Below are 14,754 nucleotides of genomic sequence, written 5' to 3'. Positions count from 1 at the left end.
TATCTCCCCATGCCACAAAATCATTCTTTTTGATAGCTACCAAAATAAAACACTAAAGTAAAACCTGGCCAAACAATTCTAAAGAAAGAAAAGTCCTAAAAAGAATGATTAAAGTCATGCAGAAAGGAATTCCATAAATACATCCACTCAGTGGAAAATTTTGTAGTCATCTAAATTATGCTTTAAACAATTCAAGTGAGAAAATGTTTATGTAGGAAGTGGCAGTATGTAACTGAATATACAGCATGAGCTCAATTTATTTTTTAATTATTGATTTACAATATTGTCACTTTTTGAAATTTTATAGTTTCACACATGTGTACGCGTGTGTGTACAACTCACTACAGAGACCACTACAGTTTTCACAGAGTTAAAAAAAGACCAATGAGATAGTTCACCTTATAGCATGCTTGCTTATGCTGCCCTGTTCAATCCCCTGATCCTGCCCTCACAGGGCAGGGGCTAGCTTCAGTGCTGTGGTGTTTCTTGTCTCTTTCTATGAAAGCGAACCTGGAGTGGTGAAGCAAAAACAAACAACCCAAATTAAAGTGGACAAAAGATCAGAATGGACATATTACATACAGATGACCCACAGACATATGAAGAAATACTCAACAAGACTTACTGGATAAATGCAAGTTGATGCCACAATGAAATACCACCTCACACCAGTGGTAATAGCCTACATAAAAAAGATTGAAAACAACAAGTGTTGTTAAGGAAATGAATAAAAGGTAACTCCTGCTGGTGAGATTGCAAATGAGTGCAGCCCCTATAAAAACACTATGATGATTCATTAAAAAACAGAAATTCTGGGAGCCAGGCGGTGGCACACCTGGTTAAATGCATACGTTACTAAGCACAAGGATTCAGGTTCGAGTCCCTGCTCCCCACTTTAAGGGGAAGGCTTCATGAAACAAGTCTTCAGATATCTCTCTTTCTCTCTCCTTCTATATCTCCCACCCCTCTTAATTTCTCTCTGTCTTATCAAAACAAAATAGAAAGAAATAAAAATAATGTCCTCCAGGAGCTGTGCCAACACCGAGCCCCAGTAACAACCCTTAACCTTGGTGGCATTAAAAAAAAAAAAAAGCAAATGCTTTAAGATCTTGAAATTTCACTCTAGGCATGTGCTCAAAGAACATGGAAACACTAATTTGAAATGATACATACATCCATACTTTAATAACTTCACTATTAACAATTACCGAAATATGGAATCAACCTAAATGCACATCAACAGATAAATAACCTATGAATGCATACTCAATATACTACTCAAGGGACCAGGTGGTGGCATACCCAGTTGAGAGCACATGCTATAATGCACAGGGACCTGGGTTCAAGCCCCTCATCCCCATCTGCAGGGGAAAAGCTTTGCAAACAGCAAAGCAGAGCTGCAGGTGTCTCTCTGTCTCTCTCCCTTTCTATCACCCCACTGCTCTGTCAAATTCTGTCTCTATCCAAATAAGTAAATAAATAAAATATTTCAAAAATACTATTCAGCCATTAAAAAGTTTTATATCTTTTATATCTTGCCACCTTCAGCCACCAAGTTGCAGATGCCATCATGATTCCATCCTGACTTCCCTGGGCAGACAACCTCACCAAGGTGTCCTGGAACCTCATCTCTTCAGAGCCCTACTCCACTAAGAAAAGATAGAAGCAGACGGTGGGTATCAATTGACCTACGCATGCCCATGTCCAGAGGAGAATCAATTACAAGAGCAGACCTCCCACCTTCTGCACCCCAAAAATAACTTAGATCCATATTCTCAGTGGGGGAATAAATGATAAGAGGAAGATGACCGGAGGGTTCTGAGATCCAACTCAATCAGGACCCAGGAGAGAAGAGGGAAAAGGGGGATAAGAGGGTGTTTGGATATAGTAATAGGTGTATGTGTGACTTGTAAAGGAAGAGAAGATGAAGCCTTAAAAATGGGCAAATGTATACAAATATAGGCAGATATTTGTAGAAATAATAGTTAACCTATATCTACAACCTTAGGAGAACTGTTGAAGCTTACAATGGAGGGATTGGGTATTCAGAACTCTGGTGGTGGGAAGGGTGTGGAGTTGTACCCCTGTTATCTTGTAATTTTATAAATCAATATTAAATTACAAATAATAAAAAATAAAAAAATAGCAATGCTTAAAGTGGACATCTCGTCCAGTTCCAGTTCTTGAGGGGAAAGAACATGATTAAGATGCTAGTCATAAGTCTGTCACATATGACGTTTATTATATTGAGGAATGTTCCTTCTATTCCTAATTATTAGAGATATTTATGACAAGTGGGTGTTTAATCTTGTCAAATATTTTTCACCATCTATTGTTATGGTCATGAGATTTTTGTTTTGTTTTATTAGTGATTTGCAAGGTTATAAGTGTGTGTGTGTGTGTGTGTGTGTGTGTGTGTGTGTGTGTTTCAAGTTCATGTATTTCAATTCTCTGTATTCCACTTAGGAGTGAAATCTTCCCATGGTTGTTCTTCCTTTTTTCCTCTGTCCTCTTCAGATAAGCAAAACAGGCCCTGGCTTCCTCAAGTGTTATTCAGAATCTCTTCCTTGTCAGTTATGGTGCAAAAAATAAAGGTTCCTGGTAACAAAAGTTCCAGGTCCCTGTGGAACTAGGGTTCAGAGCACTCTGATCCTCATACCCTAACATTTCCCCCTCTAGAAGTATGGACCAAAATTCTTTTCGGGGTGCAGAAGGAAATAGTTCTGGCTTCTGTAATTGCTTCTCTGCTGGACATAAGCATTGGATGGTAAACCCATACCCCCAGACTGACTATACCTTTCCCTACTAGGGTAGGGCTCTGGAGAGGTAAGGGTCTTAGACATGTTGGTGTTGTCATATGCTTAGGGAGGTCAGGATGGAATCATAGTAGCACCTAGAACTTAGTGGCTGAAATGCAGTAAGATATAAAGCAGGACAAAATGTTTATTAAACAGGGACCAAAGGAGCAGGAATAAAGCCAATGAGAGTAGGGACTCCAGGGAGTGGGGAGGTTAGTATATCTATTTTGGGCATGTTCCTAGGAGCCCAGGACTTTAGTAATCTTTGGCTGAGCTTGATAACTACCGCTAACATGAAGGTAGACTAGAAATATTGTCTGGGAGGATGGTATCAAGAGTGTAAAATTCGAAAACTAGGTTAAGGCAGACAGTGGCTCCCAAACTTGAAATATATATATACATATATATATATATGTCTATTTATTTATAATTGGATAAAGACAGAGAAATTGAGAGGGGAGCAGGAGATAGAGGGGGAGAGAGACAGAGAGACATCTGCAGACCTGCTTCACCACTTGTGAAGCTTCCCCCCTGCAGCTGGGGAACCAGGGGCTTGAATCTGGGTCCTTGTGCATTGTAATGTGAGTGCTTCACCAGGTGCGCCACCACCTGCCCTCCCCCCACCCATGTATATTTATATTTAGCACAGGAGATTGTATGAACTCTGAGTCCCTGTCAGTCTGAGATCATAGTCCATGGTCACAGCTGGGAATATTCTAGACTGAACACATTACAGAATCAGTCCTCCTGTAATGGTAGACTAAGATGACACAGTCTCTATTCAGACAGTAGGGCAAATCTTTTTTTTTTTTTAAGTTTATTTATTTATTTATTCCCTTTTTGTTGCCCTTGTTGTTTTATTGTTGTAGTTACTATTGTTGTTGTTACTGATGTCATCATTGTTAGATAGGACAGAGAGAAATAGAGAGAGGAGGGGAAGACAGAAAGGGTGAGAGATAGACACCTGCAGACCTGTTTCACAGCTTGTGAAGCAATTCCCCTGCAGGTGGGGAGCTCGGGCTGGAACCTGAATCCTTGTGCATGGTAATATATGCGCTTAACTGGGTGCATCACCGCCTGTCCCCCTAAAGGATTTTTCATTGCTGCACTTGTATTGGATTGTTCCAGTTATCTTGCTGTTCTTGGTTCATTGTGGGGAGACTGTATGACACTAAGAATATGTTCTAGGTTGTCCAACATGTTTGCATATAGATGTTCATAATGTTCTCTTACGATCCCTTGTATGTCTGCAGTATCAATTGTAATGTCACTTTTTTCCATTTTTTTTTTATTTTGATGTCATTCTTTTTTTTTCTTAGTAAGTTTGTGAATGATTTACTTTATACATTCTAAGAGGTGGTTCTTGTTTTCATTGATCTTCTTAAACATTATTTTGGTTTCTACTTCATTTATTTCTGTTCTGATTTTTATTATTTCTGTCCTTGTGATGACTTTTGAGTCTGTCTGTTGCTTCTTTTCCACTCACTTCAGGTGTAATGTTTGGTTGTTTATTTGAGAAAATTCTTTGTTAATGTGGGCCTATATTGTTGTAAACCTCTCTCTTAGTAGTGCTTTTTGCTGCATCTCAGAGGATCAGATAGCCCATCTCTTCATTTTCAGTATTTATAAGATAATTTATTTCTCTTTTGATTTCTTCATCAACACAAGTATTATCCAGAAGCATATTGCTTAGTGTACTTGTTTTTGTTGTTGATTTCTAGCCTTGTGATCAGAAAAGACTTTTTTATGTTATTTCTATTTTATGTTATTTTCTATTTCTATTAAGACTGCTTTTGTGTGGCAGCATATGGTAAATCCTGAAGAATATTCTTGTGCACTTGAGAAGAATGCATGTTTATTTCTTGTGGGATAGGACTTTCTGTTATATATCTATCAAGCCCATCTCATCTATTGCTTCATTTAAGGCTACCACTTCTTTCATTACCCTTCGTTAAAGAGTATAGACTTACATCTATAAAAATGTATGTGGGGAGTCCAGCGGTAGCGCAGTGGGTTAAGCGCACATGATGCTAAGCGCAAGGACCAGAGTAAGGATCCTGGTTCAAGCCCCAGGCTCCCCACCGGCAGGGGAGTCGCTTCACAAGCTGTGAAGCAGGTCTGCAGGTGTCTATCTTTCTACCCCTCTCTGTCTTCCCCTCCTCTCTCCATTTCTCTCTGTCCTATCCAACAACAACAACATCAACAACAACAACAATCACTACAACAATAAAATAACAAGGACAACAAAAGGAAATAAATAAATATTAAAAAAATTAAATGTATGTGTATAGTAAGTACTCACCTCACCCACCTCTAAACTTGTTTTTTTTATATTTTTTATTTATAAAAAGGAAACACTGACTAAACCATAGGATAAGAGGGGCACAACTTCACACAATTCCCACCACCAGAACTCTGTATCCTGTCCCCTTCCCTGATAGCTTTCCTATTCTTTAGCGCTCTTGGAGTATGGACCCAAGGTCATTGCGGGATGCAGAAGGTTGAAGCTCTGGCTTCTGTAGTTGCTTCCCCACTGAACATGGGTGTTGACAGGTCGATCCATACTCCCAGCATGTCTCTCTCTTTCCCTAGTGGGGAAGGGCTCTGGGGAAGCGGAGCTCCAGGACATACTGGTGGGGTTGTCTGTCCAGGGAAGTCTGGTTGGCATCATGCTAGAACCTGGTGGTTGACAAGAGAGTTAGCATACAAAGCCAAACAAATTGTTGACCAATCATGGTCCTAAGGGCTGGAGTAGTGCAGATGAAGAGTTGGAGGGTCCTCCATTTTGTAAACAGCTAGTAGGCATATTTTAGTTATATTCCAAAGGTCCTCTGGCTATACTAGTGTGGTTTTTTTTTCCTTTTTCTTTTTTCCCCTGAACCTTAAATCTGAAATGCAGGTAGATCCAAGTTATTGTCTGGGGAGATGATGTCATGGACCAGAAAGCTGGATCAGGGGAGAGAGTAGCTCCCTAATATGGGAAGGGTGTATAGATATTATTGACTGTAAACCCCATCAATTTGATGTGATCTGGGGCCCATAATCAGCTTAGAAGCCTATGTGACCTCTGTATCCCTCTAGATCTGAGCTCACATTCTGTGGTCATGAGTAGGAACATTCCATGCTGCCCCAATAAGGACCTATCTTCCTCAGGTGTAGCATAGAGTATGTTGTTCATCCTCCCTTCAGAGGCTGGAACATTCTCTACCATTGTTGATCCAAGTTGAGGGCAAAGTCCTATGGGGGGCCCACAAAGGGGTCTGTTGCGTTGTTCCTGATAGAAATGACCAGTAACAATGGAGAGAGGGATTTATTCGAGGTCTAGTCCCATCATACTTGTTTGGGAATCTCAAGACTCCCCAGTTAGGGCCCCAGTTGATAGAATGGCCTGATAGTGACTAAAGAGTCATTATTAAAGTATGTCAGTCTCTTGCCCTTATTCAGCTTTTGCAGTCCTTAAGTTGTTATTTTACCACACCAATTAGGACCCTCCAGCTACTTCCCTCCCCACATCCCTCTGATAGTCACATTAGGAAAGTAAGTCTTAAAGCGCTTTCTTTCTTTTAACTGGAGTCTAAAAGTAAGCAAGTATAAAGTTTTGCAAAGTCAGAAGATCATTATTTCTTTGTTGAGTTTTTGTGTGGATGAAGCCCTTCACCATAAGTGGTGTCTCAAGGTCCCCTACTATTATTGTGGTTCTATCAATGTACCTCTTGAAGTCAATTAGTACTTGTGTACACTTGAATGCACTCATGTTGGATACATTTGTCTTTTGATTTTTATCATTATATAGTACCATTTCTGCCTTTTATTGCCATTTAAAAAAAATCTATTGTGTCTTATATGACAATAGCAGTTCCTAGGACCAGGGGATAATTCACCTGGAAAAGCACACACTTAATCTTGTTTGGGAACCTAAATTTAAGTCCCTGGTCACCACTTGGAAGCACCTCCGAAAAAGGAAGTTTCAAAGCTGTGGAACAGTACTGTGATGCCTCTCCTCCTTCTCTTTGTATCTGTTCCTCTCTGCCCTTTACTCTCTATCTGAAAGAAATAAAGAAAAAGAAAATGAGTCCACCAGGAGTGGTAGAACTGTGCAAGTATGGAGCCCCAGGGATAAACCTAGCAGGAAAAAAAAGGAAAGGAAATAAATAAAAATGAATAGCATTTCCTGCCCTATTCATACATGCTGAGTCACTTCCCCTCCTATTCAAACACTTTTTGAGCCTAGAGTAAAGCTTAAGTGTGTCAGGATGCTAACATTGCTTGTGCTTGAGTGGTAGGATGTGAAATATCCCCCAGGAATTTTCATTAATGAAAATATATTACCAGGCAGAGGGTAGATAACATAATGGTTATGCAAACAGACTCTCATGCCTGAGGCTCCAAAGTCCCAGGTTTAATACCCTGTACCACCATAAGCCAGAGCTGAATAGTGCTCTGGTAAAAAAAAAAAATACATCTATATACATAAAGGCTCAGTGCCTGCATGACTCCACTATTTACCAGTGACATTGTCTTTTTTTTAAAAAAATTTTATATTTATTTCTTTCCTCTTGTTGCCTTTGTTGTTTCACTGTTGTAGTTCTTACTATTGTTGATGTCGTTGTTGGATAGGACAGAGAGAAATGGAGAGAGGAAGGGAAGACAGAGGGGGAGAGAAAGATAGACAGCTGCAGACCTGCTTCACAGCTTGTGAAGTGACTCCCCTACAGTTGGGGAGCTGGGGGCTCGAACCGGGATCCTTATGCCCATCCTTGTGCTTTGTGCCACGTTCGCTTAACCCATTGCACTACTGACCGACTCCCTACATTGTCTTTTCTTTTTTAAAAAATATTTATTTTATTTATTTATTCCCTTTTGTTGCCCTTGTTGTTTTATTGTTGTAGTTATTATTGTTGTTGTTGTTGTTGGATAGGACAGAGAGAAATGGAGAGAGGAGGGGAAGACAGAGAGGAGGAGAGAAAGATAGACACACCTGCAGACCTGCTTCACCGCCTGTGAAGCGACTACCCTGCAGGTGGGGAGCCGGGGTTCGAACCGGGATCCTTATGCAGGTCCTTGTGCTTTGCGCCACCTGCGCTTAACCGGCTGCACTACAGCCCGACTCCCACACTGTCTTTTCTTTTGAAAGAATGTAGGAGACTCCCTTCCCTGATCCTTTTGGGTGCTCCCTGAGCACAAAAATCATAGTAGATATTTGGAAGATGATTTTTTTCTTTGTCTTTGACCTCTAAAATTGTTTCTCTAAGACTCAGGTTCAAGACATGAATTCCACCACTAACTGTCACAAACCTGTTGTCCAAAGGGAATGTCGAGAGAGGCAGGGACAATGTGGTAAATGCATTGGAGTTGGGTCAGACTTGGAGTGGCTTTACTCAACTGAGTGTTTTTGCCAAGTCTCCCAAACTCTGTGTGCCTGGGTGTCCCTACTGAAAAGTGTGAGAGGGAAATAGTAGTACCTACCTCACTTTCTGTCCCACATCACACACTTCTCTGCCACCACACTTTGGAATTTGGCTGATTTGACCTCTCCTTACAACAGCTGATCTAAGTCATATCTCTCCTTGAGAAGCCACATCCCAGGACAGGCAACAAGTGGTATCATGTAAACCCTTTCGGGAAAGAGTGCATAACCATAGAGATGAACTTAAATTTCAATACTCACTCAACAATCCATGCTCCTGAACAGTAGCTGGCCCTTTCTCTGGGGATGGCCAGTGCTGGGCTTCGCTGGAGACAGAGTTCTTGTCCTCAGGGAGCTTCAAATCTGCAGAAAGAGAATACCAGGCATCAATATCACACAGAACAGTGACAGTAGAGACCCCAGAGGGCTCTGGGGGACCAGAGGACAGGATGCAAACCAGCTTGGCAATCCAGGTAGGCTGCTTGGATGAAACGACACTTAGGTCAAGTTCAGCAGGTTAGAGGAGCCGTGAAGGACCTTTCATGCAGAAGATTTTGCAGAGATACCAGACAACACGGGGGAATTTTAGGGAGGTATCTGCAATTAGCTCGGTAGCTACAGCATAGTATGTGCAGCCAAGGGTAGCAAGAGATGAGGAATGAGAGGTTTGATGGGAGCTAGAAATATGGATGGCATGACTGCCAAATAAGCAGCTAGAATTTTCATTTTTGTGGACAGATGAAGCATCATGGAAGAAAACAGTGTTTGGTCTTTGTGTGAAGCAGGTGGTTGAAGATGGTCTGTCTGGAAGCTGGCAGCCAAGGAGGAGACTTGAGGTCACTCCTGTGAGGAATGTTAAGACTGAAACAAGGGAGTGGCTAGCAATGAGGAAAGGTGGACTTGAAAGAGAGAAAGGAGAGTCAGTTGGGCTTGGTGAGGGACTGGTGAGGAGAGAAGGGGAGTTGGCGCTACACAGAGAGCACAGAACACAGATTAAATGTGTTGCACAAATGTCAAGGGGTGGTCACAACAAAGACAACGGTGGGGGAGCAACTCTGGGGGCTGAGGAATCAGTGTGGGAGAGAATATGGGCAAAACACCTTTACAGAGGAGGAGAGTTTCAGGCTGTGACCTTGGCCATCACTTTGCTTCCTCTGGTCCTTTAGGTTTCCACCCACAAAACTGGGAGACAGAATGATAGCTGTGAGGAATGAATCACGCTAAAGCATGTCCAGGCAGTACTTGGCCCTGTGCGCACAGTGTAAGGGGGGGTATGTGGCAGGTGTGCTTGGACTCTGGTGAGGTGGGACTGGGCTGTCATTTGTGCAACAACATTGCCACTGCCAACTGGAAGCTACACTTGCAGAAGGAGGAGGTGTGGGGGAAGGGGAGGGGAGATGTGACACATCTGTGCTGGATTTGAGGAGTTCAGTGACCAAGCTGGTCAAATCAGTCCTAGCCTGGGAGGTCCTATCTTGACAGTCAGCATTGAGGGGCTCCCTGAATCTTGTACCTGGACTTTCATGCCCTCAGGAAGCACCAGGTCCAAGAAACCCAGAGCCTCTGGGCTCAACTCAGTATCTGAGTTGCTGTGCAACCCTGAGTTAGTTCTAACCCATTCTGACTCCTAGGTTTCCCATATAAACAACAACAATGAAAGTTAAGTATGTGTTGGTGGAGACATGTCTCCAGGTGTCCTCTCCAGGTTTGTCATGCTTCCTGGGTCCATATAAACATATCTAGTCTTATCTGTACTTCCAACTTTCTGTGTGGCCTTGAGCCAGCTGCTGGGTTGCTCTGGGTCTCTTTTTACACCCTGCAAGTCAGGAGATTGAGCAGAGCCTCCAGTGTCCAGCGATTCTCCCAGCAGAGACTCACCCCCTTCTCCAGCTTGAGACAAATCGGAGGAAGGTGAGGTGCTGGTCACATCTGACTCCCCACTTCCAAATCTTCCATCTTCTCCCACTGCCCTCCCCTCCCTACTGTCAGGAGCTTGCAGCACTGGCTAGATTGCCAAACGCGTTACCATGACAACGAGTTACAAATAACTCAGATGCAGACGAAGATTTTAACCCAAGTGCTGCTGGGCCAAGGGCTTCTTGTTCTCTCCTCACACCAGACTGAGGGAACAATCTGCCAAATTCCTTGTGATCAAGCCACAATCCTGCTCAGAAGTCTGCCAAGGCTCCTCAGTGTCACAAAAATAAGTCCTGGCACTTGAGGCCCTTCTAAGACCTGATTCAAATCTTTCCACTCATATCTCCCACTTGCTCCCATTGCAGAGTGATCACCCCTAGTCTTCCAGCACCTACTGCCTGTCTAGTGTTGTTTTGGATGCTTTACATACAATATCTGTAGGGATATGTCCAAAATTCTATCAGATATTACTATCCCTGTTTTGTAGAGAAGAAAATTTAAGTCTATGTATGTGATTTCAGTAAGTTCAGACAGTCAAAATTCAAACTCAGATTCATGAGTTTCTCAAACATAGTCTCTTTTTTACTGCCAGTGCTTCACAACTGTTAGTCTATACACTTAGGGCGTGCCCAAATAATCTGGAACAGTTGAAAATTCTGATTCTAACTTCCATCCAAGAAGATGGAACACATCTTCCTTCTCTAACTCCTGAGACCTCCATATAATAATAAGAGTAAAAGAGACAAATGTATAAACTCTATATCGTTAAGGAAAACTGAAAATGGTCAGTTGGTGGTACACCCTGTTGAGTACACATTGCCATGTGCAAGGACTTAGGTTCATGCCCCTGCTCCCCACCTGCGTGAAGTAGGTCTGCATAAGTCTATCTTTCTCTCTCCCTCTTTATCTCCCCTGCCCCTCTCAATTTCTCTCTATCCTAGCAAAGAAAGTAGAAAGAAAAAAATGGCTGCTAGGAGCAGGTGATTCATAATGCTGGCACCAAGCCACAGCAATAACCCTGGTGGTAATAAGAAATGAAGAAAAAAGAAAGAAAGAAAGAAAGAAAGAAAGAAAGAAAGAAAGAAAGGAAGGAAGGAAGGAAGGAAGGAAGGAAACTGGAAGAGGTCCTATAAGTGAGGGAAAGAGTGCAACAATTTTTGGAGATCAGGAAGAGGCTGGAAAGTGAGTAACTGAGAAAACAGGAGCAGGAAAGCTGGAGGTACAGTCCACACACAAAAGATTATCTGAGAGTACGCTATTCTACCTGCAAAATCATTGTGAGTCATGGGTGCAGAAACAGTATTGTGATAGTGGGGAAGAGAGAATATGGAGCCCCACTGGCAGAGAATAAAAGCATAGAGTCCTGTCAGTTGACTCCCTCACCCTCCCTTTACCCTTCCTTGCACTCACAGGTAGAAATCCCAAGTGTCAACTACCTACACTCAAACCATATACAAAAGTTCCTCCAAAGAAATCAAACAGCCCCAGTTCTCCAGCTGACCCATTCAGTCACCTTAAAGGGAAGGTTAGTGAACCTGACAAACCCTTGTTTCTTATACAGGCTCCCAACCAATAAACTTTGTTTTTTTTTTTTAGCTAGATCACTATTCAGATCTGGCTTATAGTGGGAGGGTTGAACCTGGTACTTTTGGAGCCTCCGGCATGAGAGTCTCTTTGCATAACCAATATTTTATCTACCCCCAGCCCAACCAATAAACTTTTTATTGAATGCTACTTAAATCAATAAGCTGAGAGGCTTGAACATTTATGGAAAATAAGGTAATAGGTTTATGGACAAGCTTATGAGGTGGATGGGAAAAAATAAGGCTTGACAAGTGAAAAAAATATACTTTTATTATATTTTTATTTTCTGTCACCAGGGTTATCACTAGGGCTTGGTGCCTATACAATTCCAGTGTTGCTGGTATCTATGGTTTTTTTTTCCTTTCTCTCTCTCTCTCTCTCTTTCTCTCTCTCGCTCTCTCCTTCCCTTCCTTCTTTCCATCCTTTCATTTGTAGAGACAGAGAAAGAGAGAGAGAAAAGAGACACCTGCAGCACTGTTCCACTGCAGGTAGAGACCGTGGACTTCAACCCAGGTCCTCACCAGATTCAGCACTGCCCAGACCCTAAAATTTCAACTTTTCAAGTGAAAAAAACTACCAAACAATTATCAAATTCAGCAGCACACATACAAAATGGCAACCAAAACAAGAGGTAATTAATTACAGTACATTTCTTGGCTCTGACTTACTAGGAATTAGACAAACATTGGAAGAATGGAGGAGAAAATAGGGATATGTAGAGGAGGGGACAGGGATGCTATCCTGTTGTATGATAATGAGATGTTAAGAGATAAAGTCTAGGACTTGGAGATAGCTCACCCAGTAGAGCAAACTGTTCACACCATGTGTAAGGACTCAGGTTCAAGCAGCTGGCATCACATGGAAGCAGCATGCATGCCAGGGTGCTTCAGTATTTCTTCTCTGTCTCTACCTTAGATTTGTAAAAGACTCCATAGAAAGCATTAGAATCCTGAGCGTGACAAAAGAAGAGAGAGATAACATCTCAAATTAATAGTAGACACATAGTAGTGGAAGTATATTATGGAGAAACCAAGCTGTCCTTCTTTTAAACCTTTTCAGTCTCAAGTAACATAAAAAGTGAACTAACACTGGGCTTCATCTGTTCTTTCACTTCTCAGGATGTTAACAGAACTGTGGCCATCAAAGAGTCAGGTTCTTCTAATTTTTTTTCTTTAACTGGGGGGATTAATGGTTTACAGTAAATACAACTATTGGTATATGTGTAAAATTTATCAGTTTTCTGCAAAACACTCTCACTGCCAGCCTAGATCTTCCTACACCATCATGCACCAGGTGAAAGCCCCCTGTTCTCCTTTCCAACCCCAGAGTCCTTTACTTTGGTACAATACACCAAATACAGTCCAAGTTCTACTTTGTGTTTCTCCTTTCTGTTCTTATTTCTCAACCTCTGTCTATAAGAGATCATCCCATATTTAACCTTCTCTTTATGGCTTATCTCAACATGATTCATTCAAGCTCCATCCAAGATGAGGTGAAGAAAGTGAATTCACAATTTTTTAAATCTGAGAAGTATTCCATTGTGTATGTATACAACATCTTTCTTATCCACTCATCTGCTCTTGAACACCTGTACTTCTATGAACATAGGTATACACAGATGTTTTTGTTATTTTCAAAAATATTTATTGATTTATTCATTTTGGATAGACACAGAGAGAAATTAAAAGTTAAGGGGATATTAAGATGGAGAGAGACAGAGAAACACCTGCAGTACTGTTTCACCACTTGTGAAACTTTCCGCCTGCTGGTGAGGAATGGGGGCTTGAACCCAGGTCTTTGCGCATTGTAATGTGTGTGCTCAACCAGGTGCACCACCACCCGGCCTTACACAGATCTTTTTGTATGGGTGTATTTGGTTCCTTAGGATATATCCCTAGGACAGGAATTGCAGGGTCATAGGGTAGGTCCATTTCTAGCCTTCTGAGAGTTCTCCAGACATTTTTTTACTTTTATATTCCCAACAGCAGTGCAGGAGGGTTCCTTTGTCCCCACACCCTCTCCAGCATTTGTTACTATCCTTTCTGATGTATGACATTCTCACAAAAGCGAAGTGGTAGCTCATTGTTGTCTTTATTTACATTTCTCTGACAATTAATTACTTGGAACATGTTTTCATATGTTTGTTAGACTTTTGGATATCTTCTTTGGTGAATATTCTGTTTATATCCTTTCCCCATTCTTGGATTTTTTTGGGGGGCTGAGTTTGGTGAGCTCTTTATATATTTTGGTTATTAGCCTTTTGTTTAATGTATGGCATATAGAGATCTTCTCCCATTCTATGAGGAGTCTTTTTGTTTGGGTGGTGGTTTCTTTTGCTGTGCAGAAGCTTTTCAATTTGATGTCCCATTGATTTATTTTTGGTTTTGTTTTCTTTGTAATTGAACTTGTGTCATTGAAGATACCTATGAAATTCAGATGGAAAAGGGTTCTGCCAATATTTCCCATTAAGTATTTGATAGTTTCTGGTATAACTTCTAAGTCCTTGATCCATTTAGAGTTCACTTTTGTATGTGGTGAAATGTAGTGGTTCAGTTTTACTCTTCTGCACATTTCAATGCAATTTTTCCAATACCATTTGTTGGAGAAACTCTCCTTTCTTCATTTAATAGTTGGGCCCCCTTGTCAAAAATTAGATATCTGTAGGTGTGAGGACTTGCAGTGGGAAGGAGTTTGAAAGAATGATGCTGGGGTTTCTTGTGAGCTCCTTAGCATTTTTTAAAACTATGTGAAACTAATACCTTGATAAACAAATAAAATTTGGGAGTCATGTTTAGCGCAGGTGGCACAAAGCACAAAGATGGGCATAAGGATCCCAGTTCAAGCCCCCGGCTCCCTACCTGCAGGGGAGTCACTTCACAAGTGGTGAAGCAGGTCTGCAGGTGTCTGTCTTTCTCTCCCCCCTCTCTGTCTTCCTCTCCTCTCTCCATTTCTCTCTGTCCTATCCAACAACGACGACATCAATAACAACAACAATAACTACAACAATAAAACAACAAGGGCAACAAAAGGGAATAAATAGATAAAATA

The 14,754-nt window shown here is 41.5% G+C and overlaps 1 long non-coding RNA gene across 1 annotated transcript; it reads right to left on the bottom strand.

Annotated features, from left to right (window-relative positions):
* Nucleotides 1-250: 250 nt before the first annotated feature.
* On the bottom strand, nucleotides 251-8,610 carry LOC132535796 (uncharacterized). The gene is made up of 2 exons (XR_009547506.1): nucleotides 8,467-8,610; nucleotides 251-682 (listed from the first exon to the last, which is right to left on the bottom strand). It is a non-coding gene; the product is annotated as an uncharacterized LOC132535796 (long non-coding RNA).
* Nucleotides 8,611-14,754: the final 6,144 nt, after the last annotated feature.

Source organism: Erinaceus europaeus, chromosome X (genome assembly GCF_950295315.1).
Source record: "Erinaceus europaeus chromosome X, mEriEur2.1, whole genome shotgun sequence".
Classification (NCBI taxonomy): domain Eukaryota; kingdom Metazoa; phylum Chordata; class Mammalia; order Eulipotyphla; family Erinaceidae; genus Erinaceus; species Erinaceus europaeus.
The sequence above is the reverse complement of the archived record's forward strand: the minus strand, read 5'-3'. Positions and strand labels throughout refer to the sequence as shown.